At 33.2% G+C, this 16330-nt stretch overlaps 1 protein-coding gene across 4 annotated transcripts in view; it reads right to left on the bottom strand.

The window, feature by feature from the left end:
• LOC111502101 (epithelial splicing regulatory protein 2) overlaps positions 1-16330 on the bottom strand; it is a 35960-nt gene that overhangs the window by 15959 nt on the left and 3671 nt on the right. For 2 of the 4 annotated variants that reach the window (XM_074172610.1, XM_023156080.2), the window contains exon 2: positions 15918-16118. The exons of the other annotated variants lie outside the window; for them this stretch is intronic. The gene's annotated coding sequence lies outside the window, so the exon portion shown is untranslated. The remainder of the gene's footprint in view (positions 1-15917; positions 16119-16330) is intronic. 4 annotated transcript variants of the gene reach the window in all.

The following is a 16330-nucleotide window of genomic DNA, read 5'->3' on the forward strand; positions in this document are numbered from 1 at the left end:
GCAATTCGAATTCGATGATATGCATGGGAATCTCCCAAATGGTAAAAGAGAGTCGGTTGAATCGTACGCGTAACAATTTTCAATTACTGTCAAATAATACCGAAAAATCGACACCAAACTGTATTCATCTAATAAACAAAGCAACCCAAACAATAGATTACGCAAAAGCATGATCACCACGCATATTTGCATCTATTGGGTAAAATCCGATTTAACTGCAATCGGTTGGCGAAATTCATTGTTTCAGGTATATCGCTACAGTGTCGGAGTGTTCAGTAACGTTTTAACACATGTGGTGTTTACATATAGGTACGGTAGGTATGTTAAAATTGAAAATATCAAGTACTGACACGGCTGAAGAAACTGCTAATTTGTGTCCCTAAACTCCACCTTAAAAAAGACCAATCAAATTGAAGCAAATCCTTTATTGTCCGTTGATGAAATCGTGAGAGAAGAAGGAAACATCGCGGGAGTCTTCTTCAAGTGTCCATGGAACTATGAGAGAATATAAACAAAAGCATTTTTTTTCGGCTCAAAAACCACATCCCTCACGAAAGAATATTATCGATAATATAGACGATTTTGATTTAAACGCTATTAGAAGAAAATCACATATTTTTTTTGAAAGGAAATGCTAAAAATAGATTCAGTTCTAAAAGTTGTAAACGATTTTTTGAAGAACAAAACACAAGCACTACAGAACAATCTTTAAGGAACTCTAAGAGCGGTGCCTGTGCGAAAGTAGTAGTGATCCTTATTTTATGTCACACAGGAAGCGAAACCGGTTTTGTCCCCGATGCCTTGTGGGTCTTCGGGCCGAAGAAAACGGGCGACCATCATGACGAAAAATGGATGGCATATCTTTTAAGAATTGGTTAAGGACAGTTCCGAAACTACAAGATATTTGTATACTTGTTTTAGATAACGCTCCATATCATTCCAGAAAAGCTGAAAAACTTCTCAGAACAGCCACAAAAAAGCTGTAATTCAAGATTGGATACGTTTAAAAAGTATACCATGGATAAAATGGTAAAATCAGAATTTTTAAGGATAGTGAATGAACATGAAACCAAATATTAATAAATACATTGTTAAGGAAATTGCTAAAACATATAATAGTTCAATTAATGTAAATTATACAAAATTGTTTTTGTCTTCTTCATTAGTTAAATTATGAATAATTTTCCTTAGTGGGACTCTGTAGCCTTGTCTGGGATATTGAGTGCACTATGTATGATGTTTTCGAGCACCCCGTTGCTTGGATGGACAGAGTATAGTTATATAAACTGATCATATAGATCATAGACAATTTTACAAAGTGCCTTTCTAATTTATTTTCGTTATTTTCAATCAGAATCTGAAAGGATAGACTCCACTCTATACCTTTAAAAAATATAAGATGTTCCATTAGAAAAGGTAGATAGGACGCTCAGTTGGTGGTGAAACAATTATAAATTCCTGTTGAACACCTTTATGTTATTTGATATTTGACAAAGGTGGATTGTAATACAGTTATATGAAAAATTTTTAACTACACCTCAGATTTAAAATAGCTCTTGATGACATACACCATACGAACTGGAATAAAAGCTCCGTAAATTCATATCGATGATTTGCACAAAATCCTGCATGTCAAATTTCATAATCCAGTCATTTGAAGATATTTCGTTTCGACATGCAGCCAAAAATTAACTTCAGGAGGTAGAGACTGGTGAATAATTGAAAATATCCTAACCTATACCAAGTCCTTTATTCTAAGTTTAGTGTTAATCAAAATTTAGGTATCATGCCTGGTTACATGATTGTGGTGGTGCAGAGAAATCATGGCAATAATTTCAAATAAAAGTGAGGGTGTCCACATGTAATACGTACTCGTATTTTTTTTCATTGCAGTATAAAGTGGGTCTAGAATAACAAAAAATAAACAACAGATCCAGTTGATTAAGTGCTCGAAATATAAACATACCCTCAGAAAAATTCCAGTGGTGTACGATTTCAGTGAAGGAATGAGTTCATAATGAGATGGCGCTTCGTCTTGCTGAAACCATTTTCAAATCGGTATTTTTTCTGCTAGGAAATGTATTTCGGTTTACTTCAAATAGTTTTGCTATTTAAACACATCTTTGAATCGGCCCCCCCAACGTTTTGTATAATCCGAGTACTTGGCTCTTTCATTCACCAAATATTTTTCCTTGAAGAGAACCATTGTACTTGAAACAGTTTCACCAGAAAACAAAATATTCTCTTTTCTGATTGAATTTTGGTATTTTTTCTGGCATATCTTTGCAGATGTTAATATGTTGATTGGAACTTTCGTCAAAGAGTTCTTACGTTTTATGCAACTTATGGAGGCCAATTTTCTGTTTTTATATTTATCATGACTTACCTGCTGAGAAATTTGAGTCCCTGTGTTCTCGTACTCTTCGAACAACATTCTTTTCAATTTCATCATAGTGATTTTTTTTCTTTAAGAAATTATCTTAGGTGATATGATTACTTAAATTGTTCTTTAACTTTGCTCATGGAGAAAACATAATTTAGTAAGTTTCTGCTAATAAAAAGTAAAACATCTTTGGCGTCGAATATTAAATTCAAAACAAGCACTTTTCTCAATCATCAGAAATGCAATACTCTTATCGACCTTCGTTCCACCAACCAAGTTGGCTTCTTCAGAAAATTAAACTCCTTAATTGGTGAAACGGGTGTCGAGGAGTGTATTGCATTTCTGGTTATTTGGAAAAGTGCTTGTATTGGAAGTTTCTGTTACATCATTTTATAAATATGTTGCACAAATGAATCGAGATGTCATTTCAAGAAAAAGTATACCATCTAGTTCATAAGGTGGTTATATCCAACTCAAAATCTGATATAAAAACACCAATACACACGACTCTATTTTCTCTAAATTGACATGATGTCACTAACCCGCAGAACACCAAGGATCTTATGTTTCAAAAAAATTAACTTTTTTTGGTTCTCGATGAACTGGAAGAGTATGTCACCAGTTATTGCCGACAGAAAATAATGAATGCAGAGTGTCAAGAAGAAATTCTTGACTAGAATGAGAATGATTTATTGATAAATTTTTGAATTAGGTATTGACTATTTGTTTTTTCTGGCGAATCTTCAATTTCTTCGATTAATATAATAATATATTGTATTTGCATTTACGAGTATTACATTATCAATCCCAACAAAACAGTAGTTGAAAAAAATGCCAATTATTCGAAAAGGAAATTACGAAGGTAATAATGTATTTTGAAAACAAAACTATAAATTCAGAGTACGTCGAGACTATTTTTCGGGTTTTTGGTCGTGATCTACAGGTTTTAATGCGTGGCGTTTCGTCTACCACTGCGGTAAACATTATTAAAGGAGATGAAATAACGGTCGAAGTGATCGAGTTGTTCTCAACGCAGAAACTACATAGCTGAAAAGTTTACCCTCTCTGGCCCTTCTACGCCTTCGTAGGAATTTGCTCCATACCGTAAAAATAACATATATCTATGATATCGGATATTGAGAAAAACACATTTTTCAAGAAATTAATTTTGCAGGAACACATTCCAAATATTCGATTTTATCGTAACTGAATGGAAATTACATTGCACTCAAATATCTGTATCTCACTGTGTTAGCGTATGCGATTTTGCTATACAAGACATTTTTTTAGATTGAATAATATTGATTTATTTAAAAAAAATCAACTTAAGTCACAATATTTCATATGTCAATATGTTATATGCAGGGCCGGGTTGGGAGGCTTGGAGGCACTGGGCCAACGAAGGAGTGGAGGCCCTCAATTTTTTTGTTATAAAAAAGAATAGTTGTACAAAACTAATTACTCTAACAAACATATAAGAAAAATGGAACATGATGGACCCCTTAAAAAGTTGAATCTTCAACTTCCAATTACGAAAATTAAAAGAAGCGAGGCGTTGTAAGGATGACCTGCAGGGTCAACCGTTTTTAGTTTTTTTTTTCTTCTTTCATTTCTCTTCAAGTCATAGGTACAAATTATACATTAAAAAAAAGTATTGCAACTGAAATGCCCGATCAAATCAAAATTTGATAGTAAATGGAAACTTGCAATCAGGGCTTTCAGATGTATCTAATATAATGTTTGTGCAAGTATTCTTAATAAAAATACAAAAAAAAATTGGAACAAAAAAAAGTTGCTGACCCGTCAAAATTTTGATATTTTTTAATCTTTATTGTGGGGGCCCCTCTCCTGTGGAGGCCCTCGGACAGTAGCCCCGCCTGCCCTCCCCTAAATCCGGCCCTGCATATATAAATGTATTTCGCATTATCGAAGGTTATATATATATATATAAATTTATATATATAAATTTACAATTTGAACCATTCAAAAAATTAGTGTTTCATATTCAGTGTAGAACAACCAAATGTAATTAATTTCTCATTTCCACGTCAGATTTTATATTACTTCCTAATTTCTTCCATGTATTGAACGCTTTCGAAAAAGGGGATTGAAAACTCCTAATTCTGAATAGAAAGTAAGAGTTTGTGATCATCCGTCTAAAGAGGCCTTTTAGATGATATAACATAATCTACCGAATTTAGGATTGCGAAATTTAGAGCTGAAATTTTCACGCAATGGAACCCAATTTCAAAATCTAAATTGTCGTGTTTCAGGATTTTTTAATAAATATGCACAATTAATTTCATTTGGTTATGGTGTGAACTACGTACTGAAATTATTTCTATATATTATAATGCAAACAATAACATATAAAATCTGCACTGATAGTAGAGACAAGCCCTATTAGCCTCGGTAGACAATAACATTATCCTAAGGTGAGTTAAAGGGCACGACAGGAGTAAAGGTAATCGCATTGCCGACTCTTTAGCCATGGAAGCGGCTGGACTAAGAATTTTAGGACCCATAACACATGGCCTGATGACTTCGACAATTGCGGATTTAGCCAAACGTCACACCCATGCTCAATCCCTAAAGAGATGAGATGGAATCAAAGGATGCAATGTTGCCAGGGTGACCCTGGGAAGCTGGCGCCGAAGAAATATCTGGCGATGACCAGGAAAAACATATACTTAACAGTAGGATTTCTGACTGCCGCTGTAAACTAAGGAAACACCTCCATATTATTGAGCTAGTGGACACACCTCTATTCAGGATATGTGAACAGGAAGATGAAAATGTCGGTCATGTCTTATGCGAGTGTCCGGAGTTATTCTCAACAAGAGAGTGTGTTCGGCGAGTCTTGGCCTACACCTGCCTACAACACTTTCCTGGAAAGAACAGGAAGGTCGATGTCCTAGGAGGACAACTCCTCGGGAGGATGTACAATGTGTCACAGGTGGTTTAAGTGCGGTGGGCGTACACTCACCCTCCCTTCTCTACAGATACAGAACATATAAAATTCAATAATTCATGCCTGACGTTTAATAAGGATTTTCTAGTCTCAATGTTACCTACTAAATGCTATTCAAGGAGAATATAACAGGGAAGTATCTTGTGGTACTGCAATACATCATGTTCAATAATCGAATTTATCAACAACCAATACCCGCTTCACAAAACAGATTACAAAAACGTAACACGCGTTTCGCCCAAAAAAAATTTCTTCAGGAGTTTAATATACCCCCAGTAAGTATAGTAAAATATGTGTGGTTATCAGTTGAAACGTCTCAACACCATTGCTACTGCAACAATCAGACATTTGCATTTTTTAAAGCGGACACTCGTTGACGAAGTTTTCTCATAATGAAATAATACCATTTTCAATTTATATTTATTTTCAACAACATAGTTGTTACATCATCAAGATACAAGTTTAAGTTACGAAATTTTGCAACTTTTTAGTATTCACTTCCACAAGTTTTAGTGCACACAAATATCTTTTTAGTGTTCTGCTGTATACTAGTTTGTTGGACATCGACGACTATGATCTAAGTATTATTCTTATTTTAATAGAGATGTGGGGTCCGGTAACGGTAACAAAGCGTTTTGGTTTCACTTCTCCATCTTATAAAAAATTATATAATGAACAATTTAAACAACGTTCACTTTTCAAAACAAAAATATTTCATTTGTATATGAAAACATATTCATGTATCGATAGCTAAAAAAGACGCATATCACTTACCTAATTCTTGATTTCTCTTTGCCACTGCACACATTTTTTCCAGCCTCTTAAGTATGAACGTGAACTACTGACTCCACTGAATAATTTGAATGGTTCATTTCAATAATAATTCGATAGATGAAACATACAATGAGCTTAAGGGTTGGCACTCCTCGTTGTATTTAAGTATGGAATGAAGTGAAATGTTCAGTTGTAGTTGGCATCTCACATTTCTTTTCTTGATAATAGTCATTTCTCTGATTCATCCACGTTTATACAGACATCCCCAATTATGTGAACAAAACGCTTAGGAGGCAAGATTATTAATTCTATCGTTTTGCATACATAACGTTATTCTGTCATCCCCATATGAAGCCACTGGAACAGCGGCTAAGTTGCTAAACGCTTTCAAGACAAAAGTTTCTATTGTTTGATAATCATTTTGCATACATAACATTTCCCCCTAGCATTATCCAGATTATAGTATCTTCGTATTGAGCCACTAGTTCCTTAGATCCATAAACAGTGACTACGTCAGTAAATGTTTAACAAGTTTCTATTGTTTGGCATACATAACGTTACTAGCGACGAAGCTGAAGTTAAATCGTGTAATGGTGCCAGTAGCCATTAGTAGTGGCACCGCATAGAGCCTTTACACGATTGAACAGCAGCTACGTCGCTAATCCTCTATTAGGATAAAATCATTTGACAAGATTATATCCTCTTATAGTCGTTTAGTATACACATAACAGTATTATCAAAATTCGACTAAAGTGTCAGCGTATGGAGTCACTAGTTACAGCGGCTATGTCACTAAATATTAACAAGTTTCTATTGTTTCGCATACATAACATAACGTTACTAGCGACGTAGCTGCTAATAAATCGTGTAGTGGCGCCAATCGTGTAGTGGTGCCAATTGTGTAGTGGTGCCGGTGACGATTGGAAGTGGCACTGTTTGGAGCCACTGACAGTGGCACCGTATGGAGCCTCTACACGATTCAACAGCAGCTACGTCGCTAATCCTCTATTAAGATGAAATAATTTGACAAGATTCTATTCTTTTACAATCGTGTAGCATACACATAACACTATTCTGTCAAAATCCGTCTAAAGTGTCATCGTATGGCGCCACCAGTTAGATTGATGATTCAACAGCCACTACGTGGTAAATTCGTGTGAATATCGTAGTATTGGTTTTATACCTCAACGTTCCAGAACTACTGTATCTTTTAATGAAAAATAAAGTTAATCTTAGTGGGTGAACATATGATTCTTTAAATTTCCTCTTTGTTATTGATATAACTTATAGAAGGCAAATATGGAGTTGAGTTATTAATTACTCCAACAGCTCTCAACAGATAACTATATTTCAGTGAACAATGGATTCATGCAATGAGGTTGTATATATAAATGTTGATCCCCCATCCATGGTCTAACAGACCCCTTTTTCCTCAAGCGTCTGCTGGTGCTGAGATAGTACCTGACTGCAGAATGAAATTCATTTTAATAGAGATGCGCAATACTTCAGATTTTTTTAAGAAACTCTGAGAGCCCGTATCTGTGCAGAAATGTCGATTTTCGTTGGATTTATTTTGATGTAGATTATAAATTCACTTGGTAAGACGTAATGGAAAAGTCAATTCCAGCAGAAGGAAACTCTTCCGGAATTGTGTCGATTGAAATTGCGAAAAGAATTGGAAAAAGTATATATATATATATATATATATATATATATATATATATATATATATATATATATATATATATATATATAAAAAATGACGGAACATTTAATAATTTATTGAGGACAAACACATTAATATCAATATTTCTAGAAATATTCCTTTTTATCTGCCATATGGCAATTCCAACAACTCGATTAGGTTTGTCAAGTTATTTTTTGTTTATAAAAAACGAAAAAAAAATGTCGGTACGACAATTAACATCATTGATCAGTTAGAATATTCTCATTTAGTTTTCGGTTTTACTAGTAGAAAGGAACCGCGTAAACAATCTCTAAAATGGGAAATTCTCGTCCATTGTTAGAAAAAATTAAAGTGATTTTCATTTACAGTGTGACGCGTAACTTTCACGAGACCGAAATCGTCCTATCTGTAGAAAATATTTGAGGAAACTTGTATCCAATTTCACCGGTAGTGTAGGTACATAACAAAAAGCCCCCAAGGTCATCTGCCCATTTCAGAAGAACAGCAAGAAACTATTTGCATACTACTTTTCCCGGCTTTGGATTGGACGTCGAGGTCCTACAGAATGGCCAGCCCGCTCGCCAGATTTGACACCTTTGGACTTTTTTATGAGGCTTTTTGAAGCAAAAGGTGTACGAAACTGCACCTGCTTCAATATAGGATATACGACAGAGAATAATAAATATTTGTAGATATATTGACGTTACTGTGTTCGAAATGTTCGTCGTGAAATATCGGATATGCTGTTCATATCGAGAAGTTCAAGACAACCATTTTGAGCATATTCTGAACTGACCTCAAGCTTATAACCTTATATTATGTAGTTAAATGTCAATGTATTCAGGCAATTATTGAAAGTTCCGCTATTTTGTAGTAGTTAAAGATTTCGACTTTATATTCTAGGGTTGTGAAGCATTTGTCAGGAGATTCAAAAAGATGTTCACAAGACCCCCCTCCTTTCCATTTAAATTTTTTTTCAAATGGCGCCCAGTCGCCATCTTAAAAGTTTCAAAAACTACACCTCACGATTTGATCTCCACAAACTTTATTTGAAAAATATATCACATGTTTCGCAAGTGATTTGACACTTGACAAAACTACTGTGTTAGCGAAACATGTGATATATATTTTTCAAATAAAGTTCGTGAAGATCAAATCGTGAGGTGTAGTTTTTTAAATTACTATGGATCTTCATCAAGTAACGCCCGAATCAATCAGAAAATTGAAAGTTTCATCTGTCAATTTCACTTCAAAATGAAATATTCATGCATTAATTTCATTGTCCCAAATTTCAATTTTTTGAGTTGACCGGTTAAAAAATAAAAGGGGGGGGGCTTTACAGAATTGCACTGTATAAGAGTATAATATAAATACAGTTCTCGTTTTGATTTGTACCTTCAGTATGAACTTTGCTTGAGCCTTTTTCCTGAGAATAGTACAGCGAACGTGTCACGAGAGGCAGCACTAGTAGTAGGGACAAACAAACTATTCACATGTAAAACAGTGTTATTTCCGTAATATTAATTCATTATTTAAAAATATAAATCTGATATAAAAAATTATTTTGTGATAGTATAATGCCAACAAAGTATTGCTGTTTTACGAATTGTACTCGGATAATCGATATCCGGAAGAAAACGTGTTTTTTATACCATTTATAAAACCTCATGTTAATGAGGTTAGATATAAGAAATGGATACATGCTGCGAGAAGAGTGGATTTAACAGTGCAAAAAATGAATAAATATTCATATGTATGCTCTAAACATGAAATGAATAGTAAACTTTTCATAGTTAATTACCATTGATTAGAATGAGATATAACCTCAATCGTTTATTAAACTATATTCATTTATTATATTTAATTAAATTTATTTCATTGCCATCTATATTTGATTCATATTTCACTCGGAAATAAATCTGAAATTCATAATTATTTCAAATTTCTTTTTTTACAGTTTGAATCTACCGCTATTCTTTTACAGAGTCTGTATTGTATACTAACCTATCTATTAATTACCTTTTTTCCAGTTATTTTTAAATTACGGCATGCAAGCCAACGTTTTAATGTTACAACATTGTTATCCTTTACAGTTGCAAATTTTAGTTTTGCTCCAGGAACATCTTGTGTTAAAAACATTCTTTTTTAATTGTACTTTACCATATGTTTATACGAGTGTTTGTCCCTACCGAACTACTAGCGCTGCTAGTGAGTGATTTTTGTACTTCACTAAAAAGGTTCATTGCCAACTAATTTCTGTGTAACTCGTCAGGTTTACGGAAATATTGTTTTGAGGAATGTTTTCTGATTTCAATTTTTCTATTCTGATCAAATATAACAGACACAATTGATGCCATAAAGAAAAAGTATCGATAAAATAATTTTCACAACCAAAAATTGAAATGAAAACGGCATTTTGTGTGTATGATTTGAGCAATTCTTTCTAGATGAAAATTCGACTAGCAAAATGAGTTATTAGAGGTTGATGTGGAATTACGGGAGATAAGTAATTGAAAATTATGTTACTAATCAGGTGGTTTCAAATCTGGGCAGAATCCTAGTCATATATATCCCCTGATAACTCGTATATATGAAAAATTATTATAAGATTCACACCAGTGCCCAAAAATGTTTTGAGCAACGCGGAGAGATTTTCACTGCTACACTGTAATGATTATTCTAAGCTATAGTAAAGCATATGTTGCGGTTTTGTAAACTGTTAATATCTCCATATATTGTTGTTCAATATATTCATTATGGATTTTCTTATAAGAATGTACACTTTCACTGGACAAGTCACGAATGAAGAGAACAAAGTCAGGGCTGGTCGAATGGAACCTGAAGTATCAAACGTTTCGTCTGCTGCTGCGGCAGACATCACCAGTTGTATATGCGTTGACTCTGAGGACGAAGGTTATATCTCGAAGTCCGAGTCGTTGCTGAGACTTCGCAGGTCTACAGCTTCCTTGCATTCGGGGTCCAACACCAGACAGCATACATTGTTTTTTCGGAAACCTTGTCGTTTGTTTTGTGTAATTTTATCACCAAAGAACGACGGTCAACAACTCATAAAATAATAAATACAATAGAACCTGAAGAATACACCACTAGTATATTCTAAAAGTTTTATTGTCTACGAATAAACTTAAACTCATCAGTAATTTTTCAGGCCAGATATTGGAGACACTTAAGGTTTTACGAGAGAGATGTAATATATATAACAGCTGAAAACACATTAAATTGCTTCAAAAACTTTTCATTATGCGGTTCATCAGTCAAAAAACTCTGATAATGGGCTTCTGAAATTTTGGAACTATGTAAAAGGATGACATTTTTGTCGTATTCAAACATTGCGATAAGCGAGTAGGATAGAGGCGGTTTTTTCAAAATGTATGTATGTATGTATCAAATTGTTTCATTAGTATTTTTCTGACCATTTGCCACAGATTTTCAGATTTTTTCGAAATGCAGAGTAATAAAGTTTCAAAAATATGTATATTAATGTCAAGGGATCTGAAATTAGATATAGTAATGTTCCCTAACTAAACTCTATATTCTAAATTCCAAAGAATGGATAGTACCTATCAAGAGAATATCCAATAGACACCAAGAAATTCAAATATAAGTTGCTCAAGATTGGAGAAAAAACTTCGTTGTGGTTTTCAGATGGTGCTGGAAGTTTCTTAAAAATTAGAATAGTAGGTAGTTACTCGTCATATCAATCATAACTGATAAGTGATCAAGTATCCACTTGATAAATGGTAATAAGATAAACCATTATTAGTTTACCATAAAATCAGATGCAGACATTAGTTATGACGCCACAAGAAATGAAGAGTTAGTGTGTTCTCGGCTGATCAGTAAAACATATACACACATATATAAATACATATACTCATATATGTAAGTATATATGTGTGTGTATGTGTAGGTATATTTATATTTTTTTCAAGTTGCACGTCTGATTCATTTTTTTTTTGTATGCTCTGTTCGTACTCAGTTGTTATAGTTAGTTTTTTGAATAATTGTTTTTTTCCCTGCTATAAACATTGTATGTTTCTTGGGAAAATAAATCATTATTATTACTAAAACTAACAGGGATGCAGCCACGTGAGAGGAGGGCTTCGAGAAAACTTTCTACTCCGTGAGAGCTTTCGAAATTTTTTCAGTTCTTTTTCAATCACGTGTATGAAAGTAATCGGAATTATCAATTCAATAAAGAATTATTCGTATGCATGTGATTAATGAAGAAAAGAGATTCCATTCCGAACACTTTCACAGGGATTTCAAGTGGTTTTTTAAAACTCTCCTCTTACTCGGCTGCATTCTGTTATTTTTAAACGCTATACAGGTCCGTAATTGAAAAAAAATTGATAAGGGTGGTCAATCAAAAGCCTTTATTTTTTTCATATTTTGTATTATTAGGATACCAAAGCTTTTTTTTTTCGATTCCGATAACGGGTCACGATAGTCTGTATTTTTCAACATAATCGCATTCTGGAAAGCTCATTATTTTATGTCTAATTTAACCAATATCGTACCTTCTATCGTTACCGAGATAGCAATAGTGCGCAATTAAAATTTCACCACCCGGTATACATCTATGGGGAGAATGCCAACTGTCACCCTTACTTAGGATTGAAACTGGTCGCTCCGTAAGTTTATACATTTTACTTTTCGGAGAAACACTGGAGACTTACTTTGCAAACATTTAAACTGCTATTGGCAAATCCTTCAGCATGCATTTCATCTAGTGCTTTTCATTAACACTTATTTTATTATCGAAGGAAACCTTATTCTAAGAGTATTCAATGCCCGACCATCTCAAATACTACTAGACTGCAAGCCCATAATCAATTTTAAGGGGTCATTTGAATCCTCTTTAAAATGTATGAATTTTGTGGTCCCTTATTAGAAAATGAGTTTCAACTTATGCCGTTAGTTGTGAAACACCAATAACCCAAGTGAAGGGGTAATTTGTCAAAAATTCTTGTACAGTATATATATATATATATATATATATATATAAAAGTAATACTAGTAGGACTGTTTCCTACAGTCCTATCAAAAAGTAGGAAAAGTAAAACTATACGAGACCTAATATTTTCCTGTTGCATTTATTGTACGGAGTTTGGTTAGGAAATATCCCAGCTGTAATTAAAATCGACTTTTATAAAAACCGTACAACTATTTTCACTTTTTTAAAATTATTTATTACATGCAACACCTACAACTGAAGGCATAAGGACTACTTCAAGAGGTATCAAATGACCTAAAAATTCTGCACGGGCTGCGATTTTTACGTTTAAGAATTTGTGTTTCCACTGCCAATTAGTAATATGTATATTCCAGTACATTAGTAACAAGAGCTTGGAGCATTTATCAACTTTTATTCAAATTCACGAAAATTAAACCAAAGCTGAATATTCAGTTCATACAAATTTTAAGGGACTTACCTGTAAAAGTTATCCATTACTATAGGATTTTTTTTGTAAATATTTTTTGTCCATTTTAGGCAATGAAAAATAATGAAAATTCATTTATGAAATTTGGTGTTAGACTATTTTAAATGAGAATAGGCACGTAATTCTGCGATTGAAAGGTTACCAAAATTTTGTGTGCTACATGAAAAAAAATTATCATGGCAATGAATCACCGCTATTGTGAATGAGTTAGATGCCTGCTATGGGGATAAGTAGTGTTCAGAGTTATGTTAGAAGTAGCATAATAATATATATCTTAATCCTCAGCTCCCAAGTCTCTTGAGGGAGGGATGTAGTTCATATGGATATAACTGCTGGGTAATTTCTGGTAAATTTCTTTTTAAAGCCAACTCAGTGTTTCAGAATAAAGAAATGATTGTTAAAAAACATATTACTTCCTATTGTTATTACTCTCCTTAATACATTTCTACAAACGTTCTTCCAACATTAGTTTTCTACTTGTGATGCACTGTTTGGAACCTTTGGTGTAGTAATGAATATTACTGAAGTTTTATCTTATCACCAAACCATTATTTCAACACCTCGACATGTGTTTCGATCACCAAGTGATCATCTTCAAGAGGAAGATTAAACTTCTTGAAGATGTTCACTTGGTGATCGAAACACAAGCCAAGGTGTTAAAATAACGGTTTGGTGTTGTTTTATATTCTGAAGGAGAAGTAAAAAACGAAGTCAGGGTATTTCCTAAACGATATCTCCACAAATTATTGTATTCTTAATACATATACTTATTAATTTTTCAAAGAGCTGATTGACGAGTGCCTTTTTCTTAAAATTAAAGCAGCTTGAAACTACTCTAAGATGCATATAACTGGTGTAGCTTCTTGGAAAGTGGACCTAGCTGATAAAATGTGTGTAGGGTTAGTATTTTCAGAAATGATTAATGTAATTGTAAAGGGTCATTTTTTCAAAGTGAAACAAACAAACGACTGTTAATATCTTGGAATTGTTGTAGTTAAAAAATTGAATATGAGAGCACATTTTGACTATATACTCAGGAATGTTCAATACTCCTGTGTTACACAGAGATTCAGAGTTGAAGTGTATATTCAAATTACAAAACATAAAAAACCAACTTATGTAACACATCGGTTAACATTAATGATCTATTACTATCTATATACCCCCTAATTTGAAAACTAAAAATGATTCAGAAAGGGATATGAAACTGAAGCAAATAAAATCAATGGTGAATATATTCAAACTTGTGCTTCAGTTTGTTAAATATGTTAAATCTTGTTAGGCGGAATTGGAAACCTCTGGCATAAAATTAATCTATTGAAACTCTGATTCAAACTCGATGAACAAAACGTGCGTCAAGAAACAGTATATTTGATCCCATGCGGGAAAAGTGTTTTAATATATGTTGAATTTCGTAGAATATATGACGTGTAACATTGTTGTTTGCCACCAAATCTATCAAGTTATTTGAAAGAGTGATACTTATAATATGATTGAGTATCATTATTGTACCTAAAGCAAAAATCAACTGCTATGCAAATTCTGTGATTACGTCATAGTTATATGCATCTTGAATAAACCTGATTAGCAATTGACTTTTTTTTTATTGTTTTATATAATCATCTCCTACATCTGCTATTGATTTAACTTTTTTTATGTATGTTCCATTTTTTATCACCTGATATTTTTCAACTCCAATCTTTACTGTGTATATGACGATTTCCATGCTTGTAAAAAGTCTCGGGAAAAATAAAGTATTGTATTGTATATAGTATTGTATTGACTTTCAGTGGACAATTTAGTTTTTATTTATTGTTCATTAAGAAATGAATCAAACTGATGAATGTTGCCGTTACTATGTGATAGGAAATCATCATGAAAAATGAGAATTGAAACTTCCTGTTTTTATATCACTTTGTATTTGTAACTAACTTTTCTGCAATTTCGTCCTACAAGTAAATTTTCAAACTAATACATTATACTTCATCCATTTGAAAATGTCCTTGTAAGACATTTTCAAATGGATGAAGTAACGTTAGTTACAAATAAAATTGGTAAAAAACATAGGTAATTTCTCACTTTTCATGAAGAATTAATTTATTTTCATTTTGCGTGGTTGCATGAAGGACGAAGAAGGATTTTTAACAAGATTTGCAAGCAATTTTTGAAAATGATTCAGGTCACTAAGCAAAGTAATTAACTTCCCGAGAATCATTTTTTCTATAATTGGAGTGTAACATATTTTGTGAAAACATAAATTTTGTCAGAGATTTTGTCTATAGAGTTAATTTTGAGAGACAGTAGTTGCACTCTCGGTAGACACAGTTTTATTGTTTAAATAAAAGTTCATCATAAACTGAAGAAACAGTTAATGCAAGGGAATCTATGGATTTTTGAAAACAGTATCAGTCTGAAGAGCGGCAGTTTTAGAAAAACCTTTTGGACCTAGAATTTTTCATCAACCTCCCCCAGGATCCCTACATTGTCACATTGAAAATTTTTTGATAAATAATAAAAAGATGATATTCTAATTACTTGAAAGAATTCAAATATCAAATGTGTACGATTTCATAAGATCTAGCCTTTAAGGAGTAAGGGAAGGTTTCATAAATTTTTAAACCTATCGTTGGGACTCACAGAAATAAACTATATCCACCGCGACACAAAATTGATCAGAATATCCTAGGAATGGCAACAACCAGTTCTAAACTTGATCAACTACGATGGGGTTAGCGGTCACCAATGAAGTCCCAGTCAGCTAGGCACAATGACGAATTGAGAGAAGTGTTCTTCTGATGCTGGTGGAAGTTTTCACCTACTCTTTTTGTCAGGAAAGCCCTGAAAACGATTTGGATCATACACAGACGCATTTTCAAATATTCCCAGATTAGATTGGAGATATTGTACCTAGTCCAGCCACCAACCATAATTGTACCGTAAGTTATGACTTAATATATAGAATTGATATAATTGTAGAATTAGCAGATATTGTTTGTTTAAAATTAAATATAACGTAGTATATTGGTCATTTTTGTTTTACCATCATTACA

This window comes from Leptinotarsa decemlineata, unplaced genomic scaffold (assembly GCF_025532065.1).
Source record: "Leptinotarsa decemlineata unplaced genomic scaffold, Ldec_3_MD MMD2_tig00000133_RagTag_RagTag, whole genome shotgun sequence".
Lineage (NCBI taxonomy): Eukaryota > Metazoa > Arthropoda > Insecta > Coleoptera > Chrysomelidae > Leptinotarsa > Leptinotarsa decemlineata.